Source organism: Podarcis erhardii, assembly GCF_964252035.2.
Source record: "Podarcis erhardii genome assembly, chromosome: 1".
Classification (NCBI taxonomy): domain Eukaryota; kingdom Metazoa; phylum Chordata; class Lepidosauria; order Squamata; family Lacertidae; genus Podarcis; species Podarcis erhardii.
Window position 1 is genome coordinate 60,610,698 of NC_138497.1, and position 26,279 is coordinate 60,636,976.

Here is a 26,279-nt window from a genome sequence, read left to right on the forward strand (position 1 = left end):
GCTCTTGACCTGAGTCAAGAAGGATTCCCAGGGAACAGCTCAGTATACACAAAGCAGTGTTACAGGTTTAAAGTAGCAGTGTGCCAGTGAACACGCTGAATGGAAGGTTTTCAATTTTTAATAGCCCAAGTTCAAATTATGCCTGCAGCCATAACAACAAGGGGCTTTGTTCTTGTCAGATCTAGCAAGCTGAAGAGAATCAAGTTGGCTTAGTGGGTGAATCAGAAATCTCAAAGAAACATTCAGGTTGCAGAACAAGTGACATGCGTCATTCGATGGCTGCCACTCTTCCCTTTTGAGCCCAGTCAGTGCCACCACACTTGTTCACAGCCAAGGGGTTCCTTGTTGCTAAAGCTGCTGAATGAATGAATGAATGAATGAATGAATGAATAAGGGGTTTGCATTGTTGTTAAAGACTTAGTATCATTCCAGAGAACAATTCAGAGCTGCATGCAAATACATGAAAATAAAAACCTGACTGCCACTTCCTGTGCCATAGAGAAAAGCAGGTTTGGGAAGGGACAATTAAAAGTGGGAGAGTGGCAGGGAAGTGTTAGTGCCTCACCTGTGTTTGCTTGTCCATATAGCTTCCTTCCCCTTTAGGCTTCAGATCCATGTCTGCAAGTATAAACACAGATCTTCATGCTCATAGGGAAGTGTGTGTGTGTGTGTGTATGTGTGTATGTGTTCAGCAAAAAAGCAGTGGAGGGAGGGAGGTTGAGCACCATTTCTCTTTACCACTGCTCTGCTTCTAACTGTGCTTCCAGAAATGGCTTTTCCCTTTAAAAACAAAAACAAAAAACAGCTGCTACAGTTTTGTTACATGCATTCATGGGTAATAGGTAGCATCAACCTAAGAATAACTTGGCTGGACTCCAAATGTAATAGATGCGCTCTAATATATTTTTATTCTGCCTAACTTCAAATCTCTTTCTGCTTTGATTATTCATTACCCATCCCTATAGGCTTTTGAACAGTTGCATACTCTTATACGCAAGATTTCTCTCCCCCCCAAAAAATGTAGAGTGGTAAATCTGCATTTAAAGTAAAGAAATCTCTATCATCCATCTCATTTATTTCTCCCACCTTTCCACCTACCTAGGACCCTCAGAATAGAAAACCTTAAAGAATATCATTACTATGACACCAGGTACTTACTTAACCATCACAATACCAAAGGCTATTTCCTGGGCTATATTTGGATGAAAATAAATTTAAAAATTCATGTAAATATGGTAAAATTTAGATTAGTTCAGCCAGTTTTTTCTAGCACTTTTAAAGAAAGTGGTTCTTGAGCTGGCTTTGCAAGAAGAGACCATTTAGCCACTGGACAGAAAGCTTAAATAATATATAAACAGATCCAAGATCTGCATTTATTATGCCCCTTCCCCAATCCCAACATACAGTAGATTTTTCTGAAGATGTATCTATTAAGATGAAGGGAAAGGAATCAAATTTCTTCCTAAGGCTAAAAAAATCAGGTCAGCAGTAGGCTGACTTGCCATGGCGATCTGTCAAGGTCTTGCTGTTTCCTCACCTATAACCCAAGGCTACAGACAGTGAGTTGTAAGCTTTCTTCTGCTCCAAGACAGATGTCTCACTTGTCCATCAAGCAGATTTCCTGAAAATGTGAATAAAGACAGACTGTCATTAGGATACAGGTCAGTAAATCAGCGAGCAGTTTGCTGGAATAGACAACAGAGGCATGGCAGGAAAGGAGGACTGTCAGGCAAATTTTTGTTAGACTGCAGTTTATTTGTTCCAAAGCAGGAAAGAGATTAGGACACATTCCCTAGACATTTATTTTCTTTTATTTACAGCTTTTGCCAAATACAGCCTAAGAATGAAACAGCAGAAGTAGACATAATTATACAAATGCTGCACAGCATGCCCTGAACCTCTGTGGGTGTGTGGTTCATAGGGTCTATGTGCAATGGGGGATCAGGGGATAGGTTTTCTGCTTAAATCATTGAGGCTGGGAGTAGGCTGGATCCATGGAACTAGCTGGATTGGAAAAGACCTCTCTACCTGAGACTCTGGGGAACAACCGCTAGGCAGACTAAATAATAATGCTGACCTATAAAGATCAGTGGTCTTATCCAGTACATGGCAACTTCATATGGAAGTCCCAGTTCCATCCTACTTTACAGAGAGGAGTCCACATTTGAAGGGCACTCAGGGGAAAGCCCTCTTTTGAAGATGTTCTCTATTTAAAGACTGCCTGGCTTTAGTTTGATTTACAACATAGAAATTGACATGTTGCACATTTCTTACAGAACTTTGTCCTCAGTTCTGGTGATCCTCAGTTTTGGCAATGCATAACCGACCACTATACTCCTAGTTTCAGGACTGAAGTTTTTTGTCCCATTCAAATGCCAGGTGGCCTTTTGTCAGCATTTCAGTGTTTCTCAGATTAGGATGATTAGTGGGTGTAAATTTTGGTTACATGGTCTTAATCTGGGCAGGTGATCACAGACATGTGAGTCACATATGAGCCACTTTTGCCTACTAGGCAACAGTGACACATGAAATATGCTGGTGAAAACTGTTCAAATGCCTGAAGTGTTTTTGTAAAACACGGTAGCTTAAGTCAGTCTGCCATTTTTTTGTGAGGGTTTTGTGTGGGTTTTCTAGACTGGATTTCACATGTGGCTCATTGAGCTAGTAATAATCTACATATGGTAGTTAGAAGCAAAGGACCCAGCAGCCTATCTTTGCTGAGAGGGACGACAGCAGAGAATCCACATGGCTGGAGCAGTTATTGGAGTGTGCTATGGTTGTAAATATATACTCTACACCCTGCAGATCTACAGGAGACTAATTTGGGATAGCCACAACTGCCTCTTCCCAGAAGGGAAACAAGTTGCCATCTATCACTCTGCAAGTCTGTGATTCTGTATGCACTAAGGTCCTTCTAAGTGGGTACTAGTAGATCCAGCTTTGTCACTGGAGACTCAGATAGCCTCTGTGGCCTTACATTAGCTTAGGCTAGTATGCTACCTGCAGCCTGTCCTGTTCTTCCTCCACTTTCCTCACAGGTCAATTGTTCCAACCCCTTAATTATCCTGGTTGCCCTTTTCTGATTCTACCGCAGGGGACTGAGCCAATGCTATCTGAGGTACTTTGCTCAATAGACCATGTGCCTATATTACCTATAGAAGAGTGCTCTCCTCAACTCCTTTAGGAGTTGATGGTTTATTAGAACTACGTCAGCTGAAATGTTTCCTGATCTGGCAGCCTTACAGTCCAGGCACTGCTGCAGAAAGGAGAAACAGGGATATATATCCCAGCCAGCCATCACAAGCCTCCATGTGCATTCTTATTGGGAAAGAATGTTAATATTTTTATTGTAACATTATTGTGTAAGTCTGTTTGAGGAAATGGCTCTGGGTTGTTTACGTCTCAGTGACTACTACTCACAGCCAATATCCCATCCACTTTAAAAAAAAGGGGGGGATTCTACAGATTAATTGGAGTTGTTTTCTGATTTGACAACAGAATTTTGGATATGACTACCAAGACTTTACTGAGAATTTATAGGTTTCTGGCTGCTAAATGCATTGAAAGCAATTGTGTTGAAGTATGAGCAAAATCCATTATAAAATATAGAGCAAAAAATAAATAAAAATGAACTTGTAGCAACAAGTTTCACACACATAATTATACTGTATTTTGTGTCGTTGGCCCTTTGAGACATCTGCTGTCAACACTGGCAGTTAATAGATGCAACATTAATGATGTGACCATAATTTCAGTGTATTTTGTTAAGGACTCTATGTAAGTCAGTCATGGGGAACCAGATGTTGTTGGACCACAGCTCCAACAACATTGGCCATGCTGGAAGTAGGGCTGACCTCAGTTGGTTATACAACAATTCCTCTAGAGCAGGGGTGTCAAACTCAAATTCATCGGGGGCCGCATCAGCAGTTTGGTCACCCTCAAAGGGCCGGTTGTATCTGTAGGACTATGTGTCCACTCTTTATTATCATAAATTATTGTCACTGCATTCAATTATTACTGTTTTTTGTAATAATGTAAGTAATAACTAGCTCTGAAAGCAGAAACATAGTCAGAATAATGGCAAGTTTCTTGTGTAGAACGGCCGGCACCGCTAGAGGGCAGACGTTCTCTGGCTTGTAGGCTGCTGCGCATGCGCTGAAGAGGCGGCTTTCTTGTGTAAAAAAAAAAAAGCGAGAATAAAAGGTGAAGGCTGGCCACATGATGAGGTCTGGCGGGCCGGATTCGGCCCGCGGACCTTGTGTTTGACACCCGTGCTCTAGAGCCACAGGTTTCCTGTGCCTGACATACAACAAGCAAGAGATAACTTTGCCAGGATTATTCAGTAGTGATGTTTTCTTCCTCTGGTCATTTATGTATTTCATTCAGTTTCCCCCCAAATAGCAAAACTAATATGCAGAAGAAAGAAGTATGGTGCATTCCCTCTAAAGGCCTACAGCTCCAGCAGCATATTCCTATAGTGCTCCACTACAGAGCATACTCCACTAGCTGAGTTTACTTTCCTTAACTTTCCCATTCAGCTTCCCACCTCAACCCCTCCTCTGAGATCCAGTGTAATATAGCTGTTTGTTGAAGATAGACCGGAGAGTCCCAGGTTGAAAACCTCTCAGCCAAAGCCTTGAGGGGGTTGGGGGTTAAGGATTGCAGTTATTCCTCTTGAATGAGGATTGCCCACTAATTGCTGGTTACATTTGTATTGCATGGTGCAGCACCTTTATTAGAAGAAATGCTGCAATTGACAGGTACTACATACCTACATACATGCACAGCAGGTGGCGCTGTGGTCTAAACCACAGAACCTAGGACTTGCTGATCAGAAGGTTGATGGTTCGAATCCCTGTGATGGGGTGAGCTCCCGTTGCTCTGTCCCTGCTCCTGCTAACCTAGCAGTTCGAAAGTGTGTCAAAGTGCAAGTAGATAAATAGGTACCACTCTGGTGGGAAGGTAAACAGTGTTTCCGTGCGCTGCTCTGGTTTGCCAGAAGCAGCTTAGTTGTGCTGGCCACGTGACCCAGAAGCTGTCTGTGGACAAACACCAGCTCCCTTGGCCAGTAAAGCGAGATGAGCACCGCAACCCCAAAGTCGTCTGCGACTGGACTTAATGGTCAGGGGTCCCTTTACCTTTACATAAATAAAGACCCAGTTAAAAATATTTATTTATAAATGTATGGCTCACCTCCACAGTGTACAAGAAGACAGCACAATACACCATACCTGCAATACTGTGAGCCACCAAGGTCTGCTTGCTATAGTCCAAAGTTGCTATGTTTCTTTGTCTCTCTCTTTGGACATTCTTAGAGTAGAGCTGGCCCCTTTTGTCTGACATAGTTAATCCTGAAAAATTGTGTTGATTTCAAGTATGACTGCTGGCAAAATATGCTAAATCACTGCCTGGGCCAACTCTCTCTACTCAAGGGAGTTATAACATCTAACTTTAATAAGGGACATCTTAATAATAGAAAAGTGCACAGTCCTAGAGTCATGATTCACAAGTGAGAACTGGGCATTGCCCAATTGTTTTCACATGAGGTGACGGAAGGTCTGGTCCCACCATTTCTGAATCCATTTATTAGCTGAGTCACCCATGTCTCTCCATCGCCAAATATACATATAATTTATAGCAATGCAGTCTGGAGAAAACTTGTCTGGCTTATAAAACATCATCACAGATCACTGCAGTGAAAGTAGCAGCTAATGCTGAAGATCAGGGCCTCTTTATTGTCAATGAGGTTTACATATCTGAGATGATGATGATGATGATGATGATGATGATGATGATGATTATTTATACCCTGCCCATCTGGCTGGGTTTCCCCAGCCACTCTGGGCAGCTTACAGCACTTTAAAAAATGTAAAATATTAGACATTAAAAACTTCCCTAAACAGAGCTGCCTTCAGATGTCTTCTAAACATCAGATAGTTGTTTATTTCTTTGACATCTGATGGGAGGGTGTTCCACAGGGTGGGCGCCGCTACCGAGAAGGCCCTCTGCCTGGTTCCCTGTAACTTAGCTTCTTGCAGCCGCCAGAAGGCCCTTGGCGCTGGACCTCAGTGTCTGGGTTGAACAATGGGGGTGGAAATGCTCCTTCAGATATACTGGGCCGAGGCTATTAGGGCAGCAGAGAATCAGCATGCATCAGCTTGCCTTGAGAGAAGTTATGTTCTCTAGGGTTGTTGTTGTTTTTTGTTTAGTCATTTAGTTGTGTCCGACTCTTCATGATCCCATGGACCAGAGCACGCCAGGCACTCTTGCAGTTTGGTCAAACTCATGTTTGTAGCTTCAAGAACACTGTCCAACCATCTCATCCTCTGTCGTCCCCTTCTCCTTGTTCCCTCAATCTTTCCCAACATCAGGGTCTTTTCCAGGGAGTCTTCTCATCTCATGAGGTGGCCAAAGTATTGGAGCCTCAGCTTCAGGATCTGTCCTTCCAGTGAGCACTCAGGGCTGATTTCCTTCAGAATGGATAGGTTTGATCTTCTTGCAGTCCATGGGACTCTCAAGAGTCTCCTCCAGCACCATAATTCAAAAGCACCAATTCTTCGGCGATCACCCTTCTTTATGGTCCCGCTCTCACTTCCATACATCACTACTGGGAAAACCATGGCTTTAACTATACGGACCTTTGTTGGCAAGGTGATGTCTCTGCTTTTTAAGATTCTGTCTGGGTTTGTCATCGCTTTTCTCCCAAGAAACAGGCCATGTTTCTAGGGTGGCCATGGCTAATTTCTGGCCTTCCAGACAAAGACCTGTGTACTCATTAACAATTAGCACAGGGAATGACTTAGGTTTTGAGCTTTGTTTGGTCATTGCTTTTACTTCTGGATGATACAGCAGGTCATTTCCTTGATTACTGCTGCCTTACCTCTTTCCTGGATTCTACCTAGACTCTTGCTTTCTTTCCTGATCTTGTGACTCCAGTTTTGCACTAACCAATCATTCCAGTCTTAAGCTTTGCAGAACCACAACCTACCCTGACCTCTTTTGGTTTTGACACTCTTAGAGCAGAATACATTCCATGTTCTCCTCCTGCCCCCTTTTGCTTGGGCTTAACATATTCTGATTTTCTTGCCCGGACTGTCACTTGGAATTAGTGTGTAAACGTGTACATATTGGCTACCATGTATAGTTCCCATAAAGGTTGCTGCAGGCTGACCATATCCTGATTCTTTGCCATCAGTGGTTAAGAGTGTAAACAGCCATAGCACAGTGATAGCACATGCTTTCTAGGCAGAAGGTTCCGGAGTCAGTCCCTGTCACATTTAGTTAAAGGGTCAGAAGCAGTGGGTCTAGTATAGACCTCAGCCTCAGATCCTGAATAAAGGAATAGGGTCGCCAAGTGTACTGCTTTGTATAGAAGTCAGTCTTCTGTATGAAGAGCTTTCTGTCCAAGGCCAGTTTAAAGATAAGCAAAAATAGGAGGGAAAATGAAAGATCTTGAAGTTGGTCATCAGTGGTTAGCACCTGCAAAGCAAACTGAGCTGGAACACAGGCCCCGTGGTCACAATCTTCCCTACTATGGGAATATATATTATTTCTGTTTAGAAAGGAGCAGCTTTGGGCAGAGTTGCAGCAGTAGCTTATCAGAAAGGGAGTCACTGTGATGTATCAGGAGGAGCAAGGCAGCAGTGAGGTCAGGGCTACATGGGCACACATTTGGAGTCAGTCTAGCACTCTCGTTGGTGATCCTGTGCAACCCTAACTTTCCTGCCACCTTGCCTTCCCCTCCTAGTATGCAACAGTGACACCGCTGCCAGGAAGCTGTTACTGCAGTTCTGATTCCTCACTGGGCAAGACACATTTATTATGTATAAATTAACATACACAAATTTGATCATGCAAATCAGTGCCCTTTAAAAAAAATCTATTCTTACGTTGATCCATTTCCTCTTTTTAAGCAATGAGTGACCATGCTATAGAGCAGGAGTGGGGAACTGGATTCAGCTGGTGAGCTGAAACTTTTATCTCCCCCTTCCTCTATGGTCCAAGCCCACACACTTGTTGGTCACCTGTCAATTACGCCAGGTAACTCATTTTTGCCTGCACAATTTGAAATTAAATTGCATGGGCTTTGAAGCCCTGGCAATCAATTCATTGTTGGTGCACTACATGCCCTCTTAAACAACCCAACAGTAAAATCAGCAGCAACTAGGCCCCTGACAACCTTTGAAAACCTCCTCCTAACAACAAAGGGAAACGGTAAAGGGACGGTATCCGCAATATACAAAATACTACTCCAAAATCCCGCAAATCCCCTAGACGCAATCAAAAAAAATGGGAGAATGACATAGGCTATGAGATTAATCCCACTCAATGGACCAGAATGTGGTCTAAACCCCCCTTTAAATCCATATCAACGAAAAGAAAAGAACTCACACTGAAACTCACCTACAGGTGGTACATCACACCAAGGAAACTAGCGCTAATACACCAAGGAACCTCACCAAAATGCTGGAGAGGGTGCACCTCCACAGGCACATACCTTCACATGTGGTGGGAGTGTCCCAAAATCCAACTATTCTGGACAACAGCCATACAAGAAATATGTAAAATAACTAAGCAAGTATTAGACTTCACCCCAGAATTGGCCCTACTAAACATCTTCCAAGACAACAATGCCCATTTACACCACAAAGAACTCATAACCCACCTACTTTCAGCAGCCAGAAACACCATAACCAGACACTGGAGAGACCTGTCAGGAGTAAGCATGGACCAATGGTACCAAATAGTATGGGAAACAGCCCTACTAGAAAAATTAACTAATAAACTGAAACTGACACAGGGACAAACAGAAGAAGACACCTTCACCCCGGTATGGCTCCCCTTTATCACATACACAGCCCAACAGGACAATGACAATAATCCACCAACAGCATACAAATCAATATGGCTAACCTGATCCAAAACACCCACCCACCTCACTCACACACGAAAACAAAGATCACCACAGCCAATCACAAACAAACAATCACATCCTAGGCCAACCCCAACCTCTCTCACCACCAAAGGAACACAAGTGAACAACACAAGCACGCTGACACCAAACTACATACATTAAACATAATAGAAACACCGCTACCCGACCCCACCCCCATCCATCTCCCCTCCCTCCACCCCGCCTTTCTTTTCTTTTTTTTTTCTTCTCCCCCTAATGCCTCAACAAATGAAATGGATTTGTAAAAATGTTACATGGGGGAAAAAATACGAGGCATCACACTTACACTGTAAAACAAGAAAACCCTTAATAAAATATTTTTTTAAAAAATTCATTGTTGGTGCTTCTAAGTGCTGTGTAGGGCTCTGTGCAAGCACCAGTGACCAGTCGATCGGTCCTTGATGCTTTAATAGAGCACTGCAGGACATTTTAAAGCCCTGACAATCAGCTGATAGTGTAGCACAGAGCAATTAATGGTCTGACTCAATATAAGGCAGTTTCATTGATACGTTTATATGACCTCCCTTAGTTTTGACTGGTATGTTGACAAAGTTTTATCAGTCTGCAAATGAACATTTCTTCCTACAAATCCTTGCTGTTTATCCTCGTGGATAATTTAGCTGCCTGCATAATGTTTGCATAACTCTTGTCCTCCCACCCACAGAGAAGCTCTGCCTAAGAGGAAGTAGCTAGATGGGCATATGCCACAACGGCTGCTTGGGAAAGCTGGAATCACTTCAGCTGAGACAAGCGGAAAGACGACAAGGTGCTTACTGAAGTGCAGCCTTTCCGGAATCACCACAGCCTAATCTCTTGTGCACCGTCTGCTATCAGTTAATCCTTCCTTACCTTATGCTCTCACTTTATGTTTTCTCCATCTGACATGGGTTGTAAGTGTTCTCGTCAGAATAAACCATGTCTTCAACATGTTGTAGAGCAGACTTTCCTCACCAGATGTTTGCAACTTACACCATCACTTACTATTGGCCATGCCGGCAGGAGCTGATGGGAGTCTTAGTCCAAAACATCTGGAAGTTGGTAGGTTGAGGAAAGCTATTGCAGAGCATACAACTGCATGCCTTTGAGTCTACATTAATGGTGTGTTGCTACGGCTATAGTAACTGCGGCAGATCGCTATAGATCATTGATGTAGAATCTGTAGCATGCATGCTAAAAGTGTCACAAATAGTAGGTGTTGGTGGCAGCATTGCATTGAGACTACACCTATCTGCTTCTCCTACACTGTGCAGCTGTGGGAGGCAAAACCACACAAAGATACAGAGGGGAAAGTAGATGTACACTCAAGTGACTTTATCTCAGCTGTAAACTTGACTTGTTGTCCATTTTTCAGCACTCTGTGCTGAAAGTCAAAGTGGTGCCTTCCTGATGCTGGACTACAACTGTCATCAGCCCTGGTCAGCACAGCCATTGCTTAGGTGCGATGGGAGCTATAGTCCAACCATACCTGGAGAATATCACCATCAGCTACCCCTATCCTAGACCATTGGCAACCCTGGCTCGTTACAGAGTGTCTTGAATGGTTTTTTAGTGAATTTGTCGGTGTCACATTCACACTTCATTTTTTTTTATATAAAAAAACCAAGATAGAAATGTAATATGTGAATCATAGAATCAAAGAATTGTAGAGTTGGAAGGGACTCCAAGGGTCATATAGTCCAACCCCCTGCAGTGCAGGAATCTCAACTAAATCATGCAAGCCAGATGGCCATCCAACCTCTGCTTAAAAACATCCAAGGAAGGAGAGTCTAACCACCACTTCTTGTGGGAATCTGTTCCACTGCTGAACAGCTCTTACTGTCAGGAAGTTCTTCCTGGTGTTTAGTCGGAATCACCTTTCTTGTAACTTGAAGCCACTGGTTCATGTCCTACCCTCTACAGCAGGAGAAAACAAGCTTGCTCCATCCTCCAGGTGACAGCCCTTTAGATATTTGAAGATGGCTATCATATCTCCTTTCGGTCTCCTCTTTACCAGGCTAAACATACCCAATTCCCTCAACTGTTCCTTATAAGGCTTGGTTTCCTGACCCTTGATCATCTTGGTCACTCTGCTCTGTCTGCACACCTTCCGTCCTGTCAGCATCCTCCAATTGTGGCTCCCAGAACTGGACATAGTACTGGACCACAGGTGTGGTCAGACCAAGGCAGAATAGAGCGGGACACTCTACTTCTGTTGATGCAGCCTAGAATAGGATTAGCTTTTTTTTTTTTTTTTTGCTGCTGCTGCTGCTGCTGCTGTACCTGGTGAGCCAGGTGTCCCCCATCTTCTATCTGTGCAGCTTGTTATTCTTGCCTAAGTGTAGAACCTTACATTTGTCCTGATTGAATTTAATTCTGTTTGTTTGGGCCCAGTTCTCCAATCTGTTAAGGTCTTCTTGAATCCTGATTCTGTCTTCAGCAGCATGGCTACCCATTCCATAGAATCATAGAATCATAGAATCATAGAGTTGGAAGAGACCACAAGGGCCATCGAGTCCAACCCCCTGCCAAGTAGGAAACACCATCAGAGCACTCCTGACATATGGTTGTCAAGCCTCTGCTTAAAGACCTCCAAAGAAGGAGACTCCACCACACTCCTTGGCAGCAAATTCCACTGTCAAACAGCTCTTACTGTCAGGAAGTTCTTCCTAATGTTTAGGTGGAATCTTTTTTCTTGTAGTTTGGAACCATTGCTCCGTGTCCGCTTCTCTGGAGCAGCAGAAAACAACCTTTCTCCCTCCTCTATGTGACATCCTTTTATATATTCCAGTTTGGTTTCATCTGCACATTTGATGAGCATCTCTTCAATAACCTTCATCCGTCATTTATAAAGATGCTGAAGAACAACTGGCCCAGGAATGAACCCTGCAGCCCCCCACTTGTCATTTTTTTTCCTGGATGAGGAAAAAGGGACCCTCAGCTGTCAACTTCCAGAAAGACATGCAGAAATACCAGAACATGCAGCAGAAGAACTTCCAGAAAGACATGAACATGCAGCAGGAAACCCTGCGTCTGAATAGATACCCTTTCATCATTGGAGCCAGAATTAGATCCTTGGAGGGGTAAAGTCATCACTTTCATGATGATTATTCCTTTTCCCAGAATGGGAAGGTTTCTCATTAGCTCAGACTTGGGGACAACCCAGAATTACCCTTGAAGTGTTACTAAATATTACTGTTATTACTGTACTTGTCAGATCTGGCTGCTAGACACATCAGCCTTAATTCCTTTGAACATCAAACATCGGATCATTTTCCCTAATGCAGTATTACCAAATTTTTGCATTTCATAAAAGATAAAAATTAAAGAATCCTTTGCCCAGCAGTGCAGTGACTCATCTGAAAGTCAGAGGATTTACAGTTTAAACTGACTAATGTTAAGTGCCTGTTTTCTCAGATGTTTCTGGCATACTTTAGCTTAAGCAGCCATCCTGCATATTTTGTTTTTATTCAAATTATAGAAATGTCAGAAAATATATTGTAGCCTCCCAAAAGTAATTGAGGGTAGTAGAGTCATTGGGCACAAACCAACCATATGTAATATGATTACACTTTGAAGCCACTTCTGTGGTCTTATTTTTTCCATGTTATTTATGGCTGTGTAGCATTATTATTAATATTTAATTACTAAGCTTGGTGCTTTAGAAATGTGCTGAACTTGACAGTTCCAGAGACTGAAGGAATAAGTGTAGCTGTGGACACATGCAAACATGGTTGTGAAGGTGGAGCAACATTGAGTTCCAAAACCCATGGTGGCTACATAACATAATGTGGGGAATTGTGAAAGATAATTACGTGAGGGAAATGCTTAATTATTTTCCTACTCATTTATTCTCCTGCTGAAATCACCCCACCCCTGAGTAAGGCCCTGAGTAAGGTGAAGGGAAGGCCTGAGGTGAGAACTGTATCTACAGGAAATGTTTCCACTCCCACTTGCCAATTCTACTCTGTAAAAAAAATAAATTATTTTTACAAAATGAGCAGTTTGGGAAATGTATTCTCAGCGTGCAGTTCTGTCCTGAGCATCCATCTGTCATGTTGTTGCTCTCAGCATTCTTCAGACTTTCCAAACCCAGAAAACACCTTTTAATCCCAACATGTAACAAGAGATTGTTGTTGTTGTTTTTGTTGTTGTTTTATTTATACCCCACCCATCCAGCTGATTTTCCCCAGCCACTCTGGGCGGCTTACAGCACATAAAAAATTGTAAAACATTAGACATTAAAAACTTCCCTAAACAGGGCTGCTTTCAGATGTCTTCTTAAAGTCAGATAGTTGTTTATTTGATTGACATCTGATGGGAGGGCATCTGATGGGAGGGTGGGTGCCACTACCGAGAAGGCCCTCTGCCTGGTTCCCTATAATCTCACTTATTGCAGTCAGGGAACCGCCCAAAGGGCCTTGGAGCTGGACCTATGTAGTGGTTACATAGTGGAGGAATCACACTTTTTAACCCCACTGCTATGCCACAGATGTTATGTGCGCTCCTAGGATTCAGTCCTCCATCCCTCCATGAATTGAACAAAACTGGAGCTGTTGAGGTGCTCAGGCTAGCCACCCCGCTGCAACTGTGCCCAGCAACACACTCCCTGCTGTCTGCATAGTAGGAGCAATCAGGATGGACCCAACTGATATTACGATTTCTCTTTTGTATGGAAAAATTCTATGTGCATGCATTGGTATTCACAGAGAGCCCCTTCTCAACTATGCCAAATGTGCAGACTGTGGGGATTTATTGCCCCCAGCTGTGTTGGTTGTGGGCAGGGCAAACCCCTACAGCACCACAGCCTGCATCCTGCATTCTTTCATGAAAGCAGGAGTGGTGGTGGTGGGATTGTGCTGCAGTGGACCACCCTGCATTGACTATGCAGTGAGGTTCAGGACTTTATTGGGATAGAAGCCTAGTTTTCACAAATAGCAAATAAGATGGTAAATCTGTGCCTGGTCTGTGCCACTTCATATAGCTCAGTTCCCCTCATACAAAAATTACTTCCACATAGGAAATCATAGATGTCAGGAAGATACCTCTTGTCTGGTCTTATCCCTGAGAGTTTTGCACGTTCACATAGATATTCTCCACTCACATACCATTTTATAATTTAATAGTTGTTCCTAATCAAAAATGTTTCCTAATCTTTAACACGAGCTTGTTTGACGTTGGGGGGGGGGGGAGGGAATTGCAGGCGTTGTGAACTCCACTTCTTAACAGATGTCTTTCTCTCAGTATAATGCCAGATTTCCAACCATCTGCAGCTCTCTATTGAAGTCAGGATGGATTCCAGTTTTCTTGGCCTTTTCTTGTTTGCATCAAATACTAACAATGGGAATGTAGGGAATGCAGGTTTACTTCCCAACTGGAATAGAAATGTGTTGCTTCTTTTCTTTCCAGAGACCAACATTCATCCTAAAGATACCAGATGTATGCCTTTTTAAGATTCCGCATGTTACATCATACCTTTAGTTTCACATAGTGCATAATATTTAGAATATAGGTGTTTGGATATATGGCATAGAAAAGTATTGCTCTAAAGGTTTACTTTAAGTTTAACAATTCAGGGTGGGATTTCATTGTTCATTGAACTCAGGTTAATAACATTTGCAGAACTGCCAATTAAAGAAAAAGCTTGCTTTTTAAACCACCTTTCAGTATAGGTGGCCTATAGTGGTTTGTGTGAAAATATAAATTTATGGTGAATTGGCACAAGCTATTCTCCTTGGATCTGAGTTTATGGGATTTCTTTTGGCCTCTGTAGATTTTATTTTTTTGCATATGTGCATTCTCAGTTTTTTGATCATGGACTGAAAGTCCAGGACCATATTATTAAAGTAGCATTATTCATCAAATGATATCTGCCCTATTGAATGCATAGGTAAAAAAAGGTAAAAGACCCATGGATGGTTAAATCCAGTTGAATTCGACTATGGGGTGTGGAGCTCATCTCCGCTTTCAGGCCAAGGGAGCAGGCGTTTGTCCACAGACAGCTTTCCAGGTCATGTGACCAGCATGAGGAAACTGCTTCTGGTGCAATGGGAAATTGTGATGGAAGCCAAAGTGCACAGAAACACCATCTACCTTCCCACCTATTTATCTACTTGCACTGGTGTGCTTTTGAAGTGTTAGGTTGGCAGGAGCTGGGAAAGAGCGGCTCCTTTGTGGAGCTCAGCCCATTGTGTGATTTCAAACTGCCATCCTTGCGATTGGCAAGCCCAAGAGGCTCGGTGGTTTAGGCCACAGCGCCACTTGTGTTCCACATGCATAACATATTTAGCAATAGAGGAGCAAATAAGTAACAACAAATGCTCTTTTCACAATCCAAGAGCAGTGGAGTAATGATAAATTCTGAAGTGCACAGTGGCTCTATAGCCACAGCCCCAATGGGTGTCCAAACATACAGACAACTGTGTTTGTTGGCCAATGCATACACACCCCACTCCTCAAAGAGCAGCAGTACACCACATAATGCTCAATTTTAAAGGATTAGCTGGTAGTCATAGAATAATGAGCTGGCAAAGGGTAACAAAGTGCAATCCTATGGATAGTGATCTGACAATAAGCTTCATTGAATTCAGTGGTGCTTACCTTTTGACTACATAAATTCAACTTTTAAAACACATGGAGCTTTAACAAAAGGTCTTCAGCCAGCTGAAATGCAACCTAATTAGATCAGCAAAGAATCTTTCATGGAAGCATTTACTCTTTAAAATGCTAGTATGAACTGGGAACCCTACCAAGGGAAGCACCCAGCCTTTGTTTTATTAGTTCACACATTTTTCGACTTTCTGTGTGCTAATCTGTCACAGACAGTGGTAAAACCTGAAAGCCTTGTTATCACCCCATTCACTTAGCAGAGTGAAGAGACTTTCCTGGTGCTCCTGCTGATCACATCATTGTGCAAAAAGGTCCTGGAGCTGCCCTTCCGCTGCATTCTTGCTCCATACACATTGCAATGTTGGAATTACACACATTAAGAAGAAACAAAATTGCATAACTGGCACAGCCCCCAAATGAGCCTGTAATGTTCAACAACAACAACAACAACAATAGCAACAACACGTAACATGTCTACGTGCATTGCCATACAAGTGTCTCTGGAGCTGAAGTCCTCACCTGTAAAGGCTACTGCCTTAGTATCTCCAGATTCACCAGCAATGTCTTTTGCCATCTGATAGAAACTGGTAGAGGGAATCTCTGGACCCATTTTCCCTCAGAAGGGGACTGCCATCATTTCTGTCTTAGGGTTAAAAGTCAAGTCTTGGTAGGATGATTTCTTTTGATACAACCATTGTACGAGGTACAATAATCTTGTAGCCTTCCCTTTAAAATAGAATGTCCGAGAACGATTTTTCAGTTTTCTTTCTGAAATATTTTGCCCGCGCTTCTTAGGATTTACTGCTACTATCTTCAGGCTCATCCTCTCTTTCCATTATGTATGCAGTATTTTAGCAGTGGTGCTCAATTACGCAGCAGGGTGTATTTAATGGCACAGGCTATTTTAAAGAATTTACAGCTGGACTGGCTGCTGATTGCAAAGCACCGAGGAAGAGTTTAAGCTAATACAAGCTTTAGAGGGAGCCATTTGTGGGCAAATTGCCTAGATAGTTTGAATATAAAACTAAAAATATTTGTTATAGCCCATCCATATGTGCTTGTATAAAGCAATTATACAGTTAATAAAAAATCTTTTGGAATTGGTATGACTGTCTTGCCAAAATACTAACTGATAGCAGGTTTTATTTTAAGATAGCCTATTTCATTTTCACTAACTAATCTATCAGGCAGACATATACACTTATCTTTAGCCAGTGTGTTCAGAATGTTGGACTAGGACCTAGGAGACTAGGGTTCAAATCCCTCCTTGGCCATGTAGAATACAGGGTGACCTTGGGCCACTCACTCCCTTTCAGCCTAACCTACCTCATAATATTGCTTTGGGGATTAGATGAGGAAGGGGAAAACCAGGTAGCTTCTGGGAGGAAAGTTGGTATATGTAATCTATCAATCATTTCAACTAGAATTTATAGACTTCTAAAGAAAAGCAGGCACATTCTGAGAAAGAGGTTGAAAAACGACAGTTTCTTTCACAGGGGAAGAAAACCTCTGAGCAATTTGAAGGGCAAATTTAATCACAGCACTGCTTAAAAGAGTTTTAACCCAATTACATCTGCTCCCTCTTCCTATGCACCATATTAAGATAAAGACCAATGCAGGCTTAACAGGTTGGATCCAAACTAACTCAGTAATGCTTTAGTTCCATTGATATCAACAAGTCATGTTAGTCATGACTAACAAGTCCCCTTTATTTAAGTGAGGTTAAAGTATGACTAACCCATCTGAGTCTAACTATGACTTTTACACCAGCCTAACTACCTACCACTCTTTGCATCTAGCCTGATAAAAAGTTCTGGAGAATTCAGAAACTTGTTCACCATTCTGTAACTTTTTCTGACAATATTGCCCTACTGTGGGTTTTGGTTCAAAGTGCAAAGGAGCCATATGAGAAAAGTTGTTGAAGCCCCTTCAGGGAGCTATGTCCAATATTGTAAGTTGCTTTGATGCTGTCAAGATAAAACCATTTTGATAACAGAAAACTGGTATAATTTAGATGAAAGTTCTGATGCTGTTTAATATTGTCCTCACTGAAACCTGTCTTAACATCAGTTAACATCAGTCTTAACATCAGTTAACTGATATCAGTTAAGTGGGAATTTTGGGGCAGTGTTAGGATTTTAGTGTTTAATAAAATCCTTCTATCCAGTGGATTGCAGTAAAATTTAGCTCCCATGCTCAATTGTAGGTTTATGCTTTAATATTTGGACTTTGTTGTGATAGTCTATATGAGGAAATATTGCAAAAAGAGTTGTAAATGCAAATGAAGCTCTACCCTTCAAATGAAGAACATATGTTAGTAAGAGCCGAGATTTAACTTTGTCTTTTTTGTGCTTGGGTTGTTTTAATAAAGCTTGAGTGCTTCAAGTCATTATTTCATTTTGAAAATTAATCTGGAAGAAGAAAGGTGATTTAGAAACCAAATACATATTGTCCTTGCTTTTCATGTTTTCATGGTCCAATTATCACTGCTATTTATATGCTGCTTCTTAGGATAACACCATTTCCCCTTTTTCTTTTTTGCATAACCTTGAAAACCAAGGATGCTGCAGACCAGAACATTGTTATCAGCTAGTATTAGTGGTTGTTGTTTCAATCAGAAAATATTAGTGGTCCCTGGTGTCCTCAATGAACAAAGGGTGTGGCCCCTTTCTGTCCAGAGAAGGCATACAGGCAGCAAATGATGTGGGTGAACCATTGCATGTTGACCTGTCCTGGAGAGATCAATGGTTATACATGGATACTCCTCATAATACCAAAACTGTAGGGCAGGGGGGGATAAGATTTCAAGGAGCCATCTTATGATCAATACTCTCAGGTCAGTGAAGTTGGGTTGCCTTGAGGCTTTTATACACCTTCCTATCCTTGTCTCTGATCTCCTGAACCACTGTCAAATCAGAGACAAGGAAGAAAAATAGTAGTGGAAATAAATAGGCCAATGTTACCATCCCACCCTACAAATTCCTTTATTGACACCTTGTCACCTGCTAGTGCAGCACATTCTCCTCTGTTTAGCTAAATTTGCTTGACAGCAAATCCAGGTGGAGAGAGCTTCAGTTTTAAATCTGATGTCGTTACTTTCCAGGAGAAATTAACATGTGAGAGAGACTTGAGACAACATTATTTAAAACTTTTTGTTTTGAATTCATTTTAAGGAGGCATTTAAATATACCTTTTGGCCTACAAACAAAACTACTTACAGTTCTTGATGCATCGCATGACTAGTCATTGCCAAAGAGCTGCTAAGGAGTGGGTTGCATCTTGCAGAAAGATTAGGATGTGTGATGTAACTAATGCATTTTCCACAGATTCTCCTCCGTTGGCATAGATACATATAATCTGAGCAAATCTGCACTTAAATTGTTTTGGGAAACACTTTGAAATAATGAAAGGGCTGTGGCAGAACATTTAAACCATGCTCTGTGCAAATGTGCATAAATTCTTGGTTGCAGCCAAACTAATCAGGAACAGCAACATTCCTTTCAACGAAGAGAAATAGGTACTTATTTTATGTTAAGGCAGAGGTTGTCTACCCTTCTGGACCAGTGGGCACATTCTGAATTTTGAGAAAGTGCTGTAAGCACCCGTCACAGAATGATGGCTTTAGGGGCATGGCACAACACAAAACTAGACAAAATACAGTCATTGTCAGCTATGTCCTGCTGGTCCTGATTGTGAAGTTCACACAATATTGATTCTGCTAGACATACACAAAACTTGATGCTGTTACAACCTAATGACAACAGGGCACATTTTCCAGTACCAGTTAAAATATAAAAGGTGGCTTTACCGCACACACACTATCTTGCACTGGCAGCACAAAAACACATTCACCACACACATAGAGGCCACAGACATACATGCATCTCTCCCACTCCCAGATTCTCATATGCATCATGTATACACAGCCACACACACATCTCTTCCTCTCACCCAGACCACACACACACACACACACACACACACACAGAGAGAGAGAGAGACCACACATTCATTCACCCTTTGCCCCTCTGTCTCTCTCAAACACTCTACACATAAATACATGTGTGAATTTTGTACATTAATATGCATTTTGAACACTAAATCCTAAAATGCATAGACTTTCCAAAATGCTTGAAAAATTGTGAAGCCTAGTGAAGTCTGATCAGTAACATCCTGCCTGATGAACAGATGTGTATGTCTGGTAAGCTTCAATATAGTTGCACATCTGGTAGTCACTAGCAAACTGCATATCAAGTTAGGAAATACTGTACTGTATACAGCTTTCAAGTTACTGAATTGCAGCTGCTAGGAAGTGCAAGACAGAGACAGTTCATGAGCTTTCAGTGGTATGGTAGAAATGCCTGTTCTTACACTATGTGAGAGTTTCTTACATTCTATGTCTATTGCTGCATTATCTTCAGTGCTTCTTGCATTATATATTAAAATATATTAAATATATATTTTTAATGGTTTTGACCTTTAAAGCCTTATGCAGCTCAGGATCCCAATACCTCAAGGGCCACCTCTCCCCATATGAATGAACCCAGACCCTGCAATTGTCATCTGGCACCCTTCTTTGTGTGCCCCCTCCTCAGGAGACTTGGTGGATGGCAACACAAGAATTGGCCTTTTCAGTGGTGGCTCCCTGCTTGTGGAATTGTCTCCCTGGAGAGCCTCACCTGGCACCATCATTGCATAGGTTTTAGGTTTCAGGCAGAAACATTTCTTTTTTTCCAGGCCTTTGGCTTTTATCTTATCTGTGGCATCCTTGAGTGGATGGGATGTTTTGATCCTGCCTTTTAAAAACAGGGTTGCTTTGTTTTCTTTTATGCTGATTTTAAAGTAAGTGTGTGTGTGTGGTAAAAAATACCCAGTCAATCAATCAATCAATCAATCAATCAACCTATGATATGGTTGTCATTATTATTTAATTACATTTCTATCTCACCTTTCCTCGCAAACAGCAAAACAGCAAAAGGAACTCACACACACACACACACACACACACACACACACAAACTGTTACTCTTCATAAAAGATGGCCAAAGAAGGGTGGGGATGCTGTCCTCCTACAGTGACATTGCTGCCACTTATCAGGATGGTACCCACACAGCATAGGGTCAGAGTAGCAGTGCAGTTGAGGCTGAGTGGGTGCGCCAGTGGAACCAATCTGCCCCTCCCACCAGTGCACCCATGCAGCCCTGACTTAACCCTTTCCAGCATTGTCTTGGTACCATGCAGTAGTAACATCGCTGGCAGAAAAGTGGCAACACAGAACCATCTTACTGCACAAGCTGCTCCTGCTCCCCACCCCATCATCATGAATGGGCAGAGCTGCAGCACACAGAATTATTATTATATGCCCGTCATGGTCTCACATTTGAAGTATTACTGTAGTGATGTGCAACACAACCATTCCAGAATAGCACCATCCTACTCAAACATTCTAAGATTGGGCCATTTTGGAGCTTGCAACAGAAGTGCAAGCTATAAGGCTGATAAAAATTACAGGTTATGCACAAGTGTGTGAAATAGTACCAAAACAGGAAATGCCACTTCATTAAATGTGACAAGGACAGAGAAATGAAAGAGGGAGAAGAGAAGGTCCTTACCCTTTCCAAACTATCTTCTTCTGAAGCAGTTTTCTTTATATTTGAGTGTTGCTCTTGAGTTACTATAAAATGTGTTGCATGGAGTTTGACCCTGATGATTATAGAGCTTCTTGTCTCTAAGACTAGGCTCAGGAAGAAATGTGTTATTGTTAGTGTCTTATGTTTTAGTCAGTAGGTGGCACTGGACTTAGTTATAGCTTAGTTATAGAATTAGGAGTTTCCTCTTTGTGCTTTATTATTGTGCCGAGAAAATAAAATTCTTGCCTGGCTACTTGGTTTGTTTGTTGTTATGGCTGAGTGAGCTGCATGAAGCTAGAATAACAGTATGAGAAACAGCGCTGTGAATTAGTGATGAATGCTATGGAGAGAGGGACTGTTGGGGAGAAGGTGGTGGAAAGGATCTGCTGTTCTTGGTCATGTCAAGATTTTGTTATATTGCTGCTTTTTTGTTTTGTTTTTTGCTCATGAGCATTATCCATACTTGCTTTCTTTTGGATACCTGAGCTATGCTTTTGATGAAGGAACTTTTATTATCCTTCCTCCAACATAATCTTTGGATGGTATTAAATGGTTGCTTAAGATCTCAAAGAAGATATTCAATTACCCTTGCTTTATTCTGGTGATTGATACTTATGCAGTATTAATTATCTAGTTGAAAGTTCAAGCCAAAGCTCATTAACTGGGAAATAAGTTCCACTGAACGCATTTGGACTTAGGAGTTGACACACATGTACTTCTGTTTTTCAGTTTAGCCATCAGTTCAATCTTGTGCGTGCAAACAAGAATCATCATTGTTAAGCCATGGTTAATCCTATTTAAACCACAAGATATCACTAGTATCTGTGTAATTATCCAGATTCATTTCCATATCCTTTGCCACTTCAAAACAGCACTTACTTTCTGCAGAGAAGAATTTGGAATAAGATACTGATGATGTTGGTTGGAGGGAAGAATCTTCAGATTTAATATGTGTACATTTAACTTACATAAAACTCCACATGTTTTACTGAGACCAATTAGTTCAACTTTATCCATTCTCAAATCCTTGTGATCCCTTTTAAGATACTTATATACACAAGAAGATCTCCCCCGTAGCGTCTTCATCTTCATACTGTATAGTCTTAAGATCATTATTGTGGTTCCCATTAACACAGCAAAGTCCTTCTACATGCCGGTTCAATCCTGAAGCTCTTCCCATTTCCTCCTCTTAAGCTTGTGCTGTGAAGGTAAGAGCCTCAAAGTGGACTCAAATGCCAGTTAAGTCCTTCAAGTTGGCTTTTTACCATGACATAATCATTCCTTCCGTCTTGTTCTTAAAATGTAGCTTTGACTGCCCTGCTGGAAGGCAGTTGGTTTCTCTTGGCATGGCAGCCATGTGCTCTGAACCCTTTACCTTTGGCAAGAATTCTGGCAAATAAGCTCCATCTGCATTGCAGTCAGAGTGCAGGCATTTGAGACCCATAAAAACTGGTTCAGCCCACCTGCAGTGTAAAATCCAGCAGCAATTGCAGCTACATTAGGCTAAGTAAGTAAAAGAGCTGCTTGAATTTTTTAAAAAATAATAATGTAAGGCTCTGATTGATTGACTGATTTTTGAAAAGACGAGCAGGATTTCAGTAAAAACTCCATGGGAAGTGTAAGGTTGTAAAGTACTTGGAGTATTTTGTTATTGTCATGACCTAGTGGCATCAATTGTACATGCTAAGCTCTATGTCTCAAGCTCTATGTCCATCTCACATTGTGGACTACAGTAAGCCATAACTGTGATATTTGTATATTTAACTCAACAGAGAGGGGAGAGAGAACCCAGATGGGTATATTTTATATGAACTGTTATTCTTCAAAGGTTGGTGAAAGCCATTATTTTGTTGATGCCCCTCCCAGCTTCAGCCCATAGAACTATGCTTTAAAACTATTGTCAGATCATCAACAATAATCTAGTTTCAGCTGGCAAGAGCTTCAAAGGTACTTCATGACACTGAAACTAAACCTTTTGCATCAATAATTCCAGTATGCATCGTCCTAGCTTTTTCTACTTAGTCAGCTGTTCTACTTATGTCCTGCCTGGCAGCCAGTCAGGTCTTTATTTTAAGTTTCTTGCTTCTCTGATGCCCTTCAGTTAGAATAGCTTAAAATTTGGCTCCTACTGGATCTCCACAGTAATGAGATTCATGATTTCCAGGTAACATCTGTTGAGATCTATGAGGTCCATTTCAACACCTTACTTCAAACGCACTGGGTACTCATGCTTCTGGAAACTATACAAAGGAAGTAATGTATGAACCACCTATAAGTCATCTTAAATGGACAAAGAAATAAATGTTAACGCGGAATGGAAAAGGCCCTGAAATTCTTCAAAGAGCATCTTCAGATGTTGCATTCCTGTGCAGGAATACCATGGCAATTTTTCACACTTTCTGTTCCTCCACAACAATGTCACATCTGAAATATAGTCTTGCATATCCCAAGGAAATCTGCAGGCACTCTCACAGGTATGGGAGAAGCAAAGGCTCTGTTGTGAGCCAGTGTGGTGTAGTGGTTAAGAGCGGTAGTCTCGTAATCTGGGGAACCAGGTTCGCATCTCCACTCCTCCACATGCAGCTGCTGGATGACCTTGGGCCAGTCACACTTCTTTGAAGTCTCTCAGCCCCACTCACCTGACAGAGTGTTTGTTGTGGGGGAGGAAGGGAAAGGAGAATGTTAGCCGCTTTGAGACTCCTTAAAGGAAGTGAAAGGTGGGATATCAAATCCAAACTCTTCTTCATGGGGAACTGTTCAAGCAATTTCTATACAGCAGGGATGAGGAAACTGTAGCCCTCCAGATGTTGCTGTCCTCCAACTACTCCCACCAATCCCAGACAGCTTAGCCAATAGTCAGGGATGGTAGTAACTATGGATTGAGAACATCTGGAGTTCCCCACCCCTACTATATAGCAAAGTATCATTTGAAGCTACTCTTAACATTCAGTACTTTAAAAGGGAATGAGCGAGAAACAGAGATCTTTTGGGGTCATCTGTCTGGAAACAACATACAGCAGTCTAGAAGACTTTCCCTTAATCCTTGATGAGTGATGACACAGAGTGTGGCAAATAGACTCTGAACATTTTTGGGGCACTTTTATCTATTCTTTATGTATTTCAGGAATAAGTTCCTGGAATTAGATAACTGGAGTTAGCAAGAGCCATACTGATTACATTGCTTACATCACACAGACTTTTGTTCCTGCATTCAAAATAAATCATGCTTCCCTATGCGTTGAGTTATTGTGGGGACAAATGCATGTTCACTAGAATGGGTGTGCTTTTAGCAAGCCAGGGGTGGAGTGGGGGGTGGAATCAGCCCTTTCCATTCTTATCAACTCTCTTTTTCTTACCCAAAGTTCCTTCTTTCTCACCTGCCTACTGAGTTGCTGCTCCTCCATCTGTGGAGAGGAACAGAGCAAATCCCCCTCCAGCATCTGTATAACAGCACACCAGGTACCGGAGGAGGGAGCGGCAAAGATAATAGCTGGCAGAAGTATGGGATGAAGTAGGATGTTCATGGATAGGTTGGTGGTAGGGTAGAGTCATCCCATCCATGTTTATTTTTCCCTTGTTTTCTTGGAGAATGTTTAACCAATGCCCATGTTTGTTCTGGAGATATTCTGAGAAAGCTCTGGAGAACTTTGTGCTTTCTAAGATGATCTGGAGGAGTGCTTGCCTAGCATTGACCCTTTCTATGCTAAAGGTAAGAATGAGAATCAAATACGGTGGATCCTTGTCAAAGCACCTCTCTCTCCTCCCTCAAAACATGACCAGCTGGAAGAATCTGGATATATTTATTGGCATTACTTTGAAATAGCTGACTGCCCCAGAACAGAAATCATAGTGCATATAGAAATAATAATTATTAAATGCTAAAGTGGCTGGAACCTTTTAAGGCTTAACTACTACTGCTGCTCAACACGAATATTTGAGGAGGAGTGTTAGGAGTCCTGGGTGGGGTTTCAAGGCATGCTTACTCTGAACCCCAACTCCAACGCTGGTTTCAGTACATCTCTGACAAAACATATAAATCCTTTGAACTTTTCTTCTTTGTCCCTGTAAAACTGAGGGACTGCTTTGTTTCATACAGTGATGAGAGCTTGGGGTATTTTTTTTAAATTATGCTTTGAAGTGAAAGGTCTTTACAATTACACATTCAATATATATAACACTACACACACCCAGCATTTTGATAATAAAATCCTCTCATCAACTGAAAATATCCTGTCTGGAGTATAATAACAGTGATTAGGAAATGGCTGTGTTAGAGCCTTTGAATTTTCATTCTTAATTTATAGCACTTACAGCTGATGTGGTAACCCCATGCTTGGCACTCAGCTGTTTCTAGGAACTTACAGATATTATTCTTTCATTTCTACACTTGTAGGATATTTAAGAGCCAGCCTGAGATGTAAGCATTTAATGGAGACTTAACTTACTGAAGTCCCTTTGCCTCACAAGTCCATTGTCACTTCTTTTCCAGTTATACATTATCCTCATATGAATTCTGTGCTGTCAGCTTTTCTGATGCTCTCAGGTTGGGGAACTCAATTCTTCATATGCTGGAGTTTGGTTAACTAATTAGAAGAACATTCTGCCAAGAGCTCCTGATTCAATCGGACAAAATTTGCTCAGAGTTGCTTGCCCTAGGCTATGAAGCAGAATTGTACATAGTTAGATGTACTTGCCTATGTAACAATGATGCAGGATATGTGTGGACCAAGTAGGGTGATGGGCAATCCATATACACATAGAAATGTCCCCAATAATTGAAATAGTTGTCCATACTACAGCTGTCAAATACTGTGTACCATTGCATGTTATCTATTCAATGCTGACAGATTATCAACAACATGGTACCAATAAGTTAGTTAAAAGGAATATGAAGATAAATGAAGATATAAGAAAAGATAAATTTTGGATAAATATTATGTTAAAATTAAGCTTGTAAGGTTTGGGTTGAATTATCTAAAATTAGGGATACAATATTAGAAAATTATAATATAAGAATTGAAACAGAGTGATAAATTGCTGGGTAAAGCTCGAAAATTTGGAACGCAGGAACAAGAGATGCGAGGAAGTCCAAAGAAGTGAAAATGTGGATA

At 41.6% G+C, this 26,279-nt stretch overlaps 1 protein-coding gene and 1 long non-coding RNA gene across 3 annotated transcripts in view; one reads left to right on the forward strand and one right to left on the reverse strand.

The window, feature by feature from the left end:
* The window catches only part of NAV2 (neuron navigator 2), a 559,460-nt gene that overhangs the window by 224,278 nt on the left and 308,903 nt on the right, over positions 1-26,279 (forward strand). The gene's annotated exons all lie outside the window — the stretch shown is intronic.
* Positions 660-21,257, reverse strand: LOC309327680. The gene is made up of 3 exons (XR_014150619.1): positions 21,151-21,257; positions 1,538-1,621; positions 660-780 (listed from the first exon to the last, which is right to left on the reverse strand). It is a non-coding gene; the product is annotated as an uncharacterized lncRNA (long non-coding RNA).